The sequence below is a fragment of the Acanthopagrus latus genome, chromosome 23 (assembly GCF_904848185.1).
Source record: "Acanthopagrus latus isolate v.2019 chromosome 23, fAcaLat1.1, whole genome shotgun sequence".
In the NCBI taxonomy this organism is placed as follows: Eukaryota; Metazoa; Chordata; class Actinopteri; order Spariformes; family Sparidae; genus Acanthopagrus; species Acanthopagrus latus.
In genome coordinates this window covers 7,706,286-7,719,616 of record NC_051061.1, presented here as the reverse complement: position 1 = coordinate 7,719,616, position 13,331 = coordinate 7,706,286, and the positions used below count along the sequence as shown (strand labels likewise).

The 13,331-nt window shown below is 43.3% G+C and overlaps 1 protein-coding gene across 2 annotated transcripts in view; it reads right to left on the bottom strand.

Moving 5' to 3' along the window:
* Positions 1–13,331, bottom strand: part of LOC119014816 (protein shisa-8) — a 103,254-nt gene that overhangs the window by 43,150 nt on the left and 46,773 nt on the right. The gene's annotated exons all lie outside the window — the stretch shown is intronic.

The window sequence follows — 13,331 nt, the reverse complement described above, 5'->3', positions numbered from 1 at the left end:
TTGCCCTTTTTTCAAGGAGATACAAGGTTTCCAGAAGACACTTGCCTTTCATCTGATATCCCCACTAAGCTTGTAATTGTGAGATTGAGCGTGTATGAGATTGCTGGTTTGATTATGGAAAATGACTGCGGTTGAACATGACAGAACACATGTACGGATTCTCGGAGTGGAGTGGAGCAAAAGAAAATTACCCCGCTGAATGGCAACATGGGAAAATCAGACGGAAATGCCCCAGAAAGCTGCATCGCCATCCCATAATCATTAGAAGGCACGCTTTTATCTTTGACAGTGTGTACAATGCACCTGACAGCTTTTATCTGCAATGGAGCGCAGAGGCAATTAAGGCAATGAAATGTTAATTAACTTTACCGTCACTCCGCATTCTGTTGGGTTCTTTAACCACAAGAAATATACATGTGCAGTTGTATAGACTTTATACATATCAAACAGATATCACACCAAAACCACGTCTAGAGACCTGCTGGTCCACAGGATCACTTTCTGGAACTTGATACTGAAGGAAAAGATGGCGCCAATTCAGTGGAATGAGAATTGCTGCATATGGCAAAAGTGGACTGTGGCTTCCAGGTTTACTTCTCGGTTACGTGGCCCGCTGAATGGATTAATATTTCTCATTCTCAAATTTTTCAACATTCAGTATATAAAGAAACAAGTAAACACTCAGGAAATCGTTCTGCAGTCCATTTTTAAAATTTGGGTCTGTAAACACTGCAACAAGATGGGACAACTAACACTGCATAGGGTAAAACTTGAGCATGTTGAGTCTAACTCTGGGTCAAAATAACCATTTTAATTTACTAAAGTAACATTCTACTCTGTTTAGTCCTGGAAATGTAATTTTAGCAGGCAGATTTTCCTGCATGTCCTCCGTGCTCTCATTCAAACACTCCCCCTCTGTCATCTCCTGATGCATTAACCAGAAAAACCATTGAGTCCTCCATGAGAGGGGTTATGCCTCATTATGATAGAATAACACAGCCAAAATGGAGCCCCGATCCCTCCCAGCCGCTCCATAACAGTAATACTATCAGTGAGCCCGCAGCAGTCGAGGCTAATCCTGGCCATTTAATGTATAGCCACGCACTGCACCTCACTCAGGGGCTCAGCGGCAGGCTGATATCAGCATCCAACAGACACAAACGCTCGCACACACACACCCATTCACACTGCTCTTCACATCCATGGAAATCCACATTCTTCCTTTGAACTTTCCCCACCACCACTCGCGGCTCCACACACATGAAACCGCCATCCTCTGCCTGCAACATACAGGCCCGCTAAGTGCTTTTGCATGCATGCCCCTATTCTCACCGTCTCTCTAAGTTTTTAAAATCCTCTTCAGCGCGCCATGAAACGTCCTCACAAGTTTTAATGGAAAAGCTTGGTGGTAATATATCTTATGTATAAAGACATCTGCGGGGGAAAACACGAAATGCATCACATGGCTGCACATACATCCGCTCGTTCTGCTGTCTTTTTTTTTTTTTTTCCTTTTTAAGGTCAAATGTGTGAAAATGTGTCAATCCATACAGGGGTGACCCGAGGGGTGACTGGAGGCAGAGGAGGTGACAGCCACAACAGAGCCTCCCTCATCCCCTCTTGATCTCGCCCATGCACACATAAACACACAACAAACAGTCATTGAGTCAGCATACGATCACAACATCCTACCCGGTGCCTGCTGTCATTTGTCTCTATTTGAGCTGCAATTTATGAATCGTCCATGTACGCTCTCCTTGATGGCTGTCTTTGCTGTGTGTGTGTGTGTGTGTGTGTGTGTGTGTGTGTGTGTGTGTAGGGGGGTTGTCATGACTGCTTGGCGTGTGGGGCTGCAGAGCGGGGTCTGGTGTCCTTCAAACGACTGAGAGGAAAATCTCCCCCGCACCGCGACGGATCAACGCACGCACACACGGGCAATGCGAGCACGCTCACATATAAGCCCCTTCACGCACACATGTAAATAACAGCACAGATGCGCCTCAAGGTACTCAACTGTACCTTATGTATGCCGCATACATTATGAACACATGTTCTCTGTCACAGCTGCAGGCGTCTATGTGTAAGTGTGTTAACCTCTCCCCAACAAGAGCGCAGGGATCCACGTGAGATTTTTTCGTATATATGTATTGCTGCCTGGGCTGGAGATATAAAATAAAATGAATACAAGCAGAGATTTCCTGAGCACTTCGTAGGACACAGTGGGATAGTAAACAAGCCGGATTAAGGCCATAGCCAGGATTTTAGAAATGCTCAGGTTGTGAGCCCAGCACAGCCTTCTCCTCACTTCCAGGAATATAAATAGATACCAATTCTAGATACTTAATCCTTTCAGATTTTGTCCAAAAGTCGCTACATTTTCAATATTTTATGTCTATAAGTACTGAAATCAGCCAGTAAAATACCCACTGTGTATAAGTTGTTACCCTTGTGAGAAGGGGGGATGTATGGATGCATGTTCCTTTTGCTTTCGCTATGATAATTTGTGCTGATATTTACAAAACATTCACATTGTTTCCACCTGATCATTAACAAAACTTGCCTACTTATTGTAAGATCTTAAAGCCAAGTAAAGATGAAAAAAAGGACAAGGACACTGCAAAAATAGCAGAACACAATGAGTAAATGAATAAATCAATCAATTCACAGCAAAACACAAACTACGTGAAAGTCAATATCTTGACTTTTGATGGTGTAGTTAGTAATACATTTATCTTATATGGTGCTTTTCAGGTGCACAAAGACACTTTACAGGTCAAAAATGAAATATAAAAACAACGTACTAAAAAAATAAAGAAAAAGACAAACCGAGATAAGTTTGGACAGCAGTTAGATGACTTATCATTACATCTTGTGTGAATGAATGGCAGTGGTGGCCTAAAAAGTTAAAGAAGCAAGCTTGTGACTGGATCCAGGATACAAGCTGGGTGGGGAAAGTAAGGCAGCAACTGCCCCTCTATCATTACCACCAATAAGCTGCCCTTGAGCATGGCGCTTAACCCCAGCTGCTCTAGTAGAGCTGGTCAGTGGCCGCAGATAAGAGTCAGTGAACTGTCCCTGAATAAATAAAGGACAAAGATGGAATGAGTACCCACGGGGGTCCTTCACCCCATAGCATCGTAGGAGAGAGGCTAAACGAGTTAAGGTCGGCTTACCCGAAGAGCCGGGTCAACTCGTATGTGACCTGTCTGGACTCCAGGCAATGACTTGCTTCAGGATCAGAATTTGATCTCTTTGTTCAGATAACATTTGAGCTGCACAATTAAATCATAATATCAATACTGATGCCATCAGTTCAGTTAGGTCTCAAAATGATCCCACTCTGTCGATCAATAAATGAGCCAAACATGGTGGAAACCTTCATTACAAATAGAATAATAGATAGCTTCATGTTACATGTATTTTTCAATGAAACTACACGTCTAATAAACTCAATCTACAAGCAAACCTAGCTGGTTTCCAAGTCGTGGTGCTGCTAGCACCGTATTTGCGACAGTAATACCACAGGAAAATGCTAGGAAATGGGAAAGTTGAACAATTGTCTATTCCTGCTTCAGCTTCTCATGCAGCACCATCGTCCTGTCCAAATATACCCATCAGCCTCAGCTCTACTCTGTGTTTAATACTTATCTGCAAATGTGAGCATGTCAATAGGCAACATACGGCAGTGACCACAGCCAACCTGCTAACGTCAACATGTTAGCATTGCAATTGTCAACACGTTAGCATTTTGCTCAAATCACCACTGTGCCTCAGTATGGTGACTTGTTGTCAAACTAACGCGGTTTGCTGTGTGAAGTTTGCATTTGTGTGTACACTGTAGATCACTGAATATTTCCAATCTAGCCACTGACCCTGTGCCTTTGGTCTCTGTCTGTCGGACTCCCTGTTTGTCTGTTTCCGTCATTGTTTTGGCAGGCTCGCTAAAGCTGTAATCTGCCGCTGCCCTGGCTTATTAATAAGCCTATTCTGGTTATTCCTCCTCTGTGAGTTGGTGACTTTCAGCAGTGGCGACGGATCTTCACAGATGTAGGATATGTAGAGCGGCACCATCCACGTCCACGTGCTCGCTTCTGGAATTCTTTTATTTTCTGCGTTTGCTGCTTTGAAAATGTACTTTTCTCTTTTTATACTTTTTCTTTATTTTTCATTCCACTTACATCATCCAATTTAGACGTCTTAGGCTTCTTTATTTCTTTTCGGACTTGAGGGGAAATGTGAGCTTTTGTTTTTCAACTAACTCTTTACTTTTTCATCTTTGTTTTTCCCCGGATCTGAACACTGCCTCTCGGTTTTGTCCCTGTAACCCCCAAAAGTTTGCTTTCAGCTTGGTGCAACTCAACTCTTGAACTCCTTAAAACACCAAAAGGGAACATCAGGTCTATTTATCGTAGCTCTGTGATCATTTCGGGGTGACTTTAGAGTTCAGTCAGAAAATGAGGGATCAGACGGCTCAGTCTGCAAGACACTCAGGCGATGATTTAGAGAGCGAAAGAAAGGGGAGAAAGAAGGAGGGAGGATGGAGATAGACGGCGAGGGGACGGAGAGAGAGCGAGAGGGAGAGAGAGAGACCTCGAGGGAAGCAGGGCTGTGAGCAGAGAGAGGGCAGAGGATGAGAGAAGATTGGTGGCTAATGAGAGGGAACTAGAAAGGGGAAGACTAAGATGTGAGAAGAGATAGTCGGAGGGCAAAGCAAGCGATGCCAGAGGATTTTCAGGCTGACTCACACCTGATTTACCCTGCTGTAACATCAGAGGGGGTGTCTCAATCTGGTAGTGTGAAGTCCTCGCAAATTTAATTCTAACCCCCCTCAAAAAATATAGCTGAAGCATTTAAATAAAACGCACTTTATTATGGTCGTTGTGGGCTTTTCAGTGGTTTTGGCTGTGTCAGTATAGTTTGGGTGGAGGGTGAGGCACAGATATTTTTGCCTGAGGGCGGAGGAAAAGGAAGGTGAGTGAGAGAGAAAAGTTGGAAGCAGATGTGGGGAAGGAAAATGCAGAGTCACATTTCTCTTTTTCCAAGTCAGACATTAATAGATTATTGCAAAGCTCATTTGAAGGTCGAGAGAAAGAAAGAAGAAATTCCAGAAGAAGAAACTCAAGACAGGAAAAACAAGGACAGACGATACAAACATCTTCAATGTCCAAAATGATTTGAAGGTCCCATATTATTCTTATTTTTTCCGGTTCTTACTTTTATTTTTGTCACCTTCTCAAAGAAATGTGCACCCTTCTGTGTTCAAATAAACATTTTTCTCATACTGTCTGTTGCTGCAGCACCTCTATTCACCCTGTGTACCTGTCCCTTTAAGGACTCCCTCTTGAAAAGCTCAGTCTGCTGCAATTGGTCTGCTCTCACAAGCCTGAGCAGGCATCACCCAAACCATTTCTGCATCAGCTCTGGCTGTGTTTTTGCTGCCACAGCTGTGCTAGAGGTAATGCTGAGGCCGGTGGCTGTACAGCTGTGATGTCACAAAGTTACAGAAGTCCTCCTGGCTCGTTTAAAAGGATAGTTTCTGAATATGGGCTGTGTGCATTTCTTTGTGCATTTAGCTTTTTGATACATTCACATTACATATATAGCACCTAGATCTGACAAAAGATGTAGATTAAGAAAATAGGATATGATTTTTTGGCATAAATATATGTATCATAACTCATGTCAATACATTTAATAGTTGCTAAGACATTTCGCTCAAAGGGTATTAGTTACTATAGAACATTTGGGGGCAAAATGCGATCAAACTTATCTTTCCCTTCACCTCTGTGTTTTTTCTTCATTTTTGGCAAATAAATTGCTGTCAAAATACAAGTGTAGGGGTGTCTGTTAGTGTGTGTGCAGCAGATATGGACATTTCTGTGACTCCAACATTCAGACATGGTGGTGGTGTTGTTTACTGTTACATTAAGTCGTACACTCACTGTGGCATCTGTGCTGATGTATTACAGCTGCCATGTCCGGTTAGACTCCCTCCTGTGATGCCATAAAATGTGTTCTGTTTTCTGAATATTAAATCAGTTCGCATGAGGCCAGCGGGCTGAGGGCCGTTCAGGGGCTACAATCGCCATCACAAGGCCAGCGAGTTTAGACCCAGTCATCCTGTCAGACACTAATTAGGATAAAAAAAACTCCCATAACGCAGACTTGTCAGTCATTCGGAGATAATTGCGGGAACCTTAACCAGATTAGAAGACAAGTTGGCCACCTGATGTATAGACTGTACTGTACACTCATGCATGAAGGCGTGTTTTCATGCTCGTATGGACATATGCACATATATTCACATATTCTTAACCCATGTTCGCTCCGTCTCCCTCTCCCTCTCTCTCCCGCTCTGGTGGCATGTCGTTGACGAGCTCGGCGCAGATATAATTGGCACCGGCCCCATGTGGCACTGTAGGCCCGATCCACAGAAATGAAGGGCGCGCAGATGTAAACAAACACTCTCTCTCTCTCTTTCACACACACACACACACACACACACACACACACACAGATGCTAACACACTCCTGCAAACACACAAACACACACACTCACACACCAGCCCCCTTGCCCACAGTACGTCTTTTCACTTAACACCCGTCCTGCAGGCTCCCGCGATACTCATTTCCTTGTTTTGATTTCAATGTCACACTGATCCCATCTCCCCCTTCACCAACCCCTCACTCCCCCCCCCCCCTCTCTCTGCATTCCTTCCCTCTTCCTTTCCCTGCTTCCATCCCAACCTGCTTTCCTTCTCACGCTCTGATGTTTATGTCTCCCCCCCCTTACAGGCCAGGAACATGCAAATTATGCCCCACAAATGCAAATCCCTTCCCCGTCTCAGAAGAGACCTCCAGTACAGAAGAAGAGTCCGCCCAGCTCAGAAACACCCCACTGAAGTCTTTTTCCTTCCGTAACGCGGGGGCGTCGTTTGTTTGAAGGTTACCCTCGGAGAACTGCTGAATAAAGCATTCCATGTGTGCATGTGTTAATATTGTGACCACGCGATGCATCATTATTCAAAGTGTTTTCGATGGAGGCTCTAATCACAGCTAGGCTGTGGGATCCAGTTGTTTATAAGGTCAATTTAATCACTGGTACAACAACTGAAACTCATGTAAGATATTATAATGGTGCAGCGGTTTATGAGTAACAATATAGTCAAGTAGCTCACAAATAAATCGGCTTATGGATCACTACAAGGGGTGAGTGACATCTCTCCATGGCAGTGCTTAAGACACTGACAAAGACAGCAAGATTTAACATGAAGAGTCTACAGCCACACTAGCAGCTAGCAGCTAGCAGCTAGTTGTTGGCGTCTGTGCTGCCATGCTCATGTTAATGTTGCCTTTTAACAGGTATAACATTAACTTTTATCAAATAAGACAAGAAAACTGTCTCTACTAGACAGAGAACAAGTAGAAGTTATACTCTAATTATACACCTAAATTATCCTGTAATTAAAAACTTTTTATGATGCACCATCAGACTGAAAATATATTAAACTATTATACCTAATTGCTCCATATTTAGAAACCCAATGTGAGGTCCTAATATGTTATTTGACACCATTACATTAGTAATAAAAATAAAAAATAACACTGTGATGAGACAACACATTGATGCCAACATGGTGTAAATCTGTGCTGTAACAGTTCACATCCGGTCGCAAGCTTCACGCTTTCATCACAGCCTGGATTTTATACAGTCCTGTGGAGTTTTTAGACTATAGCCACATGCTTCATTGAGACTCTGCTCCCACAGTGGTTACATAAGACATCAGATCTGACCCTTTAATGTCATTTCATGACCCAGCAACAGAAACATTAGGCTATGGAGGTGTGCCAGGACAGACAATGTTATTTTCCACTGTTGGCACCTTAATAGACTTACTCAACTTTCAAAACATTATGACACTCTTTTTTAGAATTTATAGGAGATTAACACATAACAATGAAACTGTAATGATCTAATGAAAGTATAATTTAGATGTATACTGTCTATTAGGGGTATCACCATTTTTGTTTACTTTCTAATAAAGAACATGTTATTTCAAGTTTTTGACTGACAAGACTTGTTTTGTATATTTGAAATTAATATCTCAGATTTCATTGCAACCCATCCAGAATGGTATTTCTGTTTTAGAAACAGTGAGTTTTGATTTGGAAGCATTCAAATTTGAATATATTCAAAGTCAGTATACTGTATGCCGGAATCTCGCAACAGCACAATTCATCATCAAACAATAGCGCCTTCCCCTGAAGTTCTTGCAAAGCCAGTTGAGTGAATGCGTCCCAGAGTCCCGACTGATCTCAGTGCTGCTGTCCGTGGTGCTGAACTCACTCACTGATGAAACAAAGCGAGGGGAGTTGCTGCTGCAGTCAGCACCGCAATCGGAGGCGATGTTTGCATGCCTGACATCAGCCATAAGTGATCTGGGAGCGCTCTCGCAATTCCCGGCTTTCCATCTTCCTTCCCTCCTTCTTCACCTGCCATCTGTTCGGCTCTCGCTGCTCCTCCCCTGCCACACATTCTTATTTACATCCCATCGCCTGATACCCTCTCACTCACATTTACATAATCGCTCACTGTCTCACTTATATGCACCTTATGTTTTGTTTTATTTCCCTCGCACTCTCCTTCCGATTGCCAGTCCTCCGCCGTGGTCTGGGGAGAGTTTTTTTTTTTCCCCCTCCTTCTCATTCCCTCTATCTGCACTTTCTCCATTTAGTTTTTTCAAATCTTCATCTCACACATAATTCATTACTTTCCTCCACACTTCCTCCAACATCCTATACCATGGCCTTTAGTGAAACGGAACAAAATGCGTGTCTTTTTGATATGTTTGGACATATGCACGCAAACCTTGTGCATGTTCGTGTGTTGCTGCGTATGCAGATGGATTAGCAGGTTTCTGTGTGTGTGTGTGTGTGTGTGTGTGTGTGTGTGTGTGTGTGTGTGCAGAGCAGGGTGACTGTCCTCGGGGCGGTTCTCCACACCAGAACAGAGCGGAGCAGCAGCTGACCAGCTGTCCCCCTCGCAGCTAGCAGCATGTTGTCTCTTCTATCTGTTCTCTCACTCTTTTTTACTCTTCCTTTCCCTCGCTTGCTCTCTCTCACACGGTGTACTTGCCTCTCGTTTGATCTAATTCCTCCTTCTTCCCTTCATCGCACAATGGACACAGCGTTACCCCCACCCCTCATTGCCATCATCAGCTCCCTTTCATCTCCCTTCTCTCTCTCTTTTTTTTTAAGCCTCCCCATCCTGTGCCCTCCTTCACTCGCTCACTCCTCCAATTCCACGCCTCAGCGATGTCACCGTTAACTTATGTCTCTTTTAGCCTCATCTAAGTTTCATCTCCTCCCTCCTGTCTCCCCCCCTCCACTACCCCCTTTGCCTTTTTCTCTTCAACTTTGTTCTATAACCCCCCTCCCTTTGTCAAACGCTTTTCTCTCACCACACAAGCCATACAAGAAAATCTTGTCTTCCTGTTTCGGTGTTACCGTCGCGTGACCTCGATATTCTCCCTCCCTGGGTTTTTCTCTTTCCCCTCTCTCTCTCTCCATCTTTCCTGTCAAATATGCCAGCCCCTCGCGCTCAACATCTCGCCACTCATATCCCTCAGTTCATCTCTTATGTCGTGTTAAATATACATCCGCCTTGGAAGAGAGCGCAGGAAGAGGATTTTGAAGAGGAAGCACAGGGATTTGGCTGTCGTCTTCATTAGGGAGAGGGGCTCAGACTTTTTTTTATTTCGGTGTATTTTCGTCCCAATCAGCTGCATTCATAGTCCTGTCGCACACCGCAGCGCGCCGATGCACAAGGTAGTTTTGTCCTCGGAGCTAAATATCAAGTGTATGTTTCGCTGCTGATGAAGACTGCCTTGTTTGTGATACATTCAGCCTCTACAATGAAGGCAATAGCGGGATCATAGTCTGGTAAACAAATGATGCATTCCATGTGTTTTAAATCTACACTACATGTAAGTCAGCAGGTGACGGTGGATAAATAAGAAAAGCTGAGGACTGCTATCGTGCCTGGCGTCATCCTCCCACTACCTCTTTACCCGTCTCAGCGTTATTTACTGCAGTACAGCCGTCAAAACAAGCCTAAATCGGTCATTAAGGCATATTCTGTCTGAAAAACATTAATGAGGCGTAAATCTATGTTTTCTTTTATATTCGTTCAGCGTATAATGTTTCTGAAGTGCGTCTAAGAACCTCAAGGAAGAATTGACAGCTTTGGTTTGTCAAAACAAGCCTGAATTTGACAGTACGTGAGAAACAAATATAAATCCATGTTCTCCTTCGTATTCAGTTGTCAATGTTTTCTGAAGTAGAAATGTGTTTTGAAAAGAACTTCTGGGAAGAAATGACAGCTTCACTTACTGCAAAATAAAATAAGCCTAAATGAGTAAATGTGGCCCTCAAGAAGCTCTCCAATAACACACTTCTGCTTCAGAACCATTAGAAACCAAACGGATGTAAAGGAAATATAAATATTTGACAGTTTCTTTTTTCAACAGGCAGCATATCTGTTGCATGAACCTACAGGTTCAGAACATGCCATGCTAGCGGCTTTGTGAGGCCGTATTATGGATCCCACTGCTTTTCCTGCCACACCTCGCCGTCACTATCTTTCACATGTGTCATCTTCATCACGATCACCAGCTTAGTTAAGCATGGTTTCAGGCCGATATTGCTGAGGGATGTAAATGTTGGACAGACATTTCACAATTGTCAACCGTTGGTGGCATCTGTAAAGTCAGTAATATAGCTTTCAATCCTGTTACCTACCTAATACTGACAAACATCTGGATTTTGTCTAAAGTGAGAAACAGCACAATCGGCATTCATTCCTTTCATTCCCTGCAGTAGTTACAGGTATTTATCAGCTCCGGCTTCAACTGGCAGTGATGAAAACACGACGCCTGGGTGGACACGCTAATTTGCTCCCCCGTTAGCACGATGCTATGACGAGTGCTGGATGCTGATGCCTTAATACTTTTCCCATCTGCCTGTGTTCCAGCAGTAATCGAGCATTTTTGCAGAGAGCGTCAGGTTTGAAAGAGGGATACCATGACATCGTTGCTCATGCTGCTTTCTACTGTTCCCTGTTCTACACTGTGTTTGTGAGGTCACATGTAACACACCAGGAAAAAAGGGAAAGTGTTTTAGAAATGCAAAATGGCGTAAATTCATCCACTGGGTACCATGAATACACACATTGTCACATCAACAGCTGGCACACTTGAATCCCAAGATGATAAAGATCATTTTACATGCTGCCTACAAGTCTTTTGGAAATGTTCTTTCAATCAGCCTGTGAGGTGCTGAACATTTGTCCACATCTCTACCCATGTTTCTACTGTCCTCTGTCTTTTCCTCCGTCTCCTTCACCCCCCCCCCCCAAAATCTCTCTGTTCTGTCTCCCCCTCTCCGTCTAAGTGGCCTGGAGGATTAAACGTGTTTAATTAAGAGGTGATTATGTGTCGACGGCTGACACAGCAGGATCAGGATGGCTTCATCCTATCGCACCAACTGTGATCACCCCGTACCCCCATTCATACACGCACACATACACACACACACACACACACACACTCTCCTCCATGTGTCCGTCCTGTTTATCCCTTCTTGCACGCCTCTCACACCTTTCCCTCCGCAATTTCCTCTTTTTTATGATCTTTTTAACTACAGGGTTCATTATCCCTCCTTCTCCGCCTGCTTCTCTCGCTCCCCTGAGTGGTAATAATACTCGCAAATAATTCTTCTACCTTCTTCTATAGCTTAAGTGCTGGAATTTTACAGCCTGTATATGTCATTACACCTAATCATACGGTTAAAGTCAGCAGAACGAAGAGAGAGAAAAAGGTTTTTTTAAATGGAAAATGAGAAATTGCTCCATAAACAAAATTTGTAACTTGTCAGTAGTATCTTTAGGTATAAGATGGAGCCATAACATCATTTTTTTGTCATGAAATCCATCCAGACTTTAAAAACAATAATCAAAAAATATAATGATATTGCACAGCATAAATGCTAAAGATGAACTAAATTGCTTAAACTACTATCATCCTCTCTATGTGCATGTTAAAGACTATCAAAAAGTTCCGGGACAAGAGCGATGTGAGAAAGCCGAGGAGGTAATAGGGGGTTTTTAATGGCAGGGGAATAAAGAAATGGAAGGTCCAAGGGAACAGCAGTAGGAATGAAGAAAGCAGAGTGCTAATAAGCACAGTACGGGGTGAAAGAGAGGCCAGAAACTTGTTTATCGCTATTGTGGGAAGATGAAAGTAAAGCAGGAGGCCTCTGCTTTTTCCCTTTTTGATTGTACTGTACGTGTGGATAAATACTGCATGTGTGAGTGCGTGCATTTGTGACAGTGTGACATGAGAAAATTTAACCTAAACTTAACACTGTAATGATTTATATATAGCCAGATCATATGAAACATCTGGTGTCCTTGTTTGGATCTGTGCTCTCTTACTGATTCATGTTTATCGATATGTTAAAGCTCCCTGCCTGCTTTAGGGGGTAACCAGATATTTCTTTTACTGTATTGCGATAAAAAGACCCGTGACACCACACAGTAATACAAATCTGGATACTCGAAAACATCTGGGCCAAAGGCTGGCTCCCATTTTTTTCCTGCTGCTCCTGATGAGAGGGACCGAACAGTGAGGCAACACGGACCTTTGTCCTATAAAGCGTCCCATCACTCTTGTCACAAATGAGCCCTCAGGAAATATTCCCACTAATCTGAGTCTCAATCCACTGAAGAGGCACAGGGTTATATTGAGAATGTATATGTGTGTGTGTGTGTGGGGGTGTGTGGTCAAAGCGTCGAGAGAAAGAGGGAGACAGATGGGTCACACAGCGCTCCCTCTGTGGGTTTGGAGCTGGAACACAGCTAATTACATCTTAATTAAATATGACCTGTGTGTCCCCGTGCCCACTTTTCCATGGATGACACATGTGTGCCTGTGTTATGTGTTACACCGAGAGACATAAAACAGAGAGTACGTAAAGTGTTTTGCTGTAAGTGGGCACAAAGGGAGAACTTCTTGTGCGGGACTCAAAACATGTACTGTATGTGTATTTAATGGGTTATATATATGTGTGTTTGGTGTGTGTGTGTGTGTGTGTGTGTGTGTGTATGTATGAGTGTGTATGAATGAAAAAAATATCATCTCAGAGGAACTAAGTCTTCAGTGTCCCTTGAGATTAGTGCTGATAGTGTTGTGTGTGTGTTTGTGAGGTTATTAGAGGACCTAAAGGTGTGTCACAGAGGATATTAAAACCTTGTCCCAGTGCTCCTAATTAAG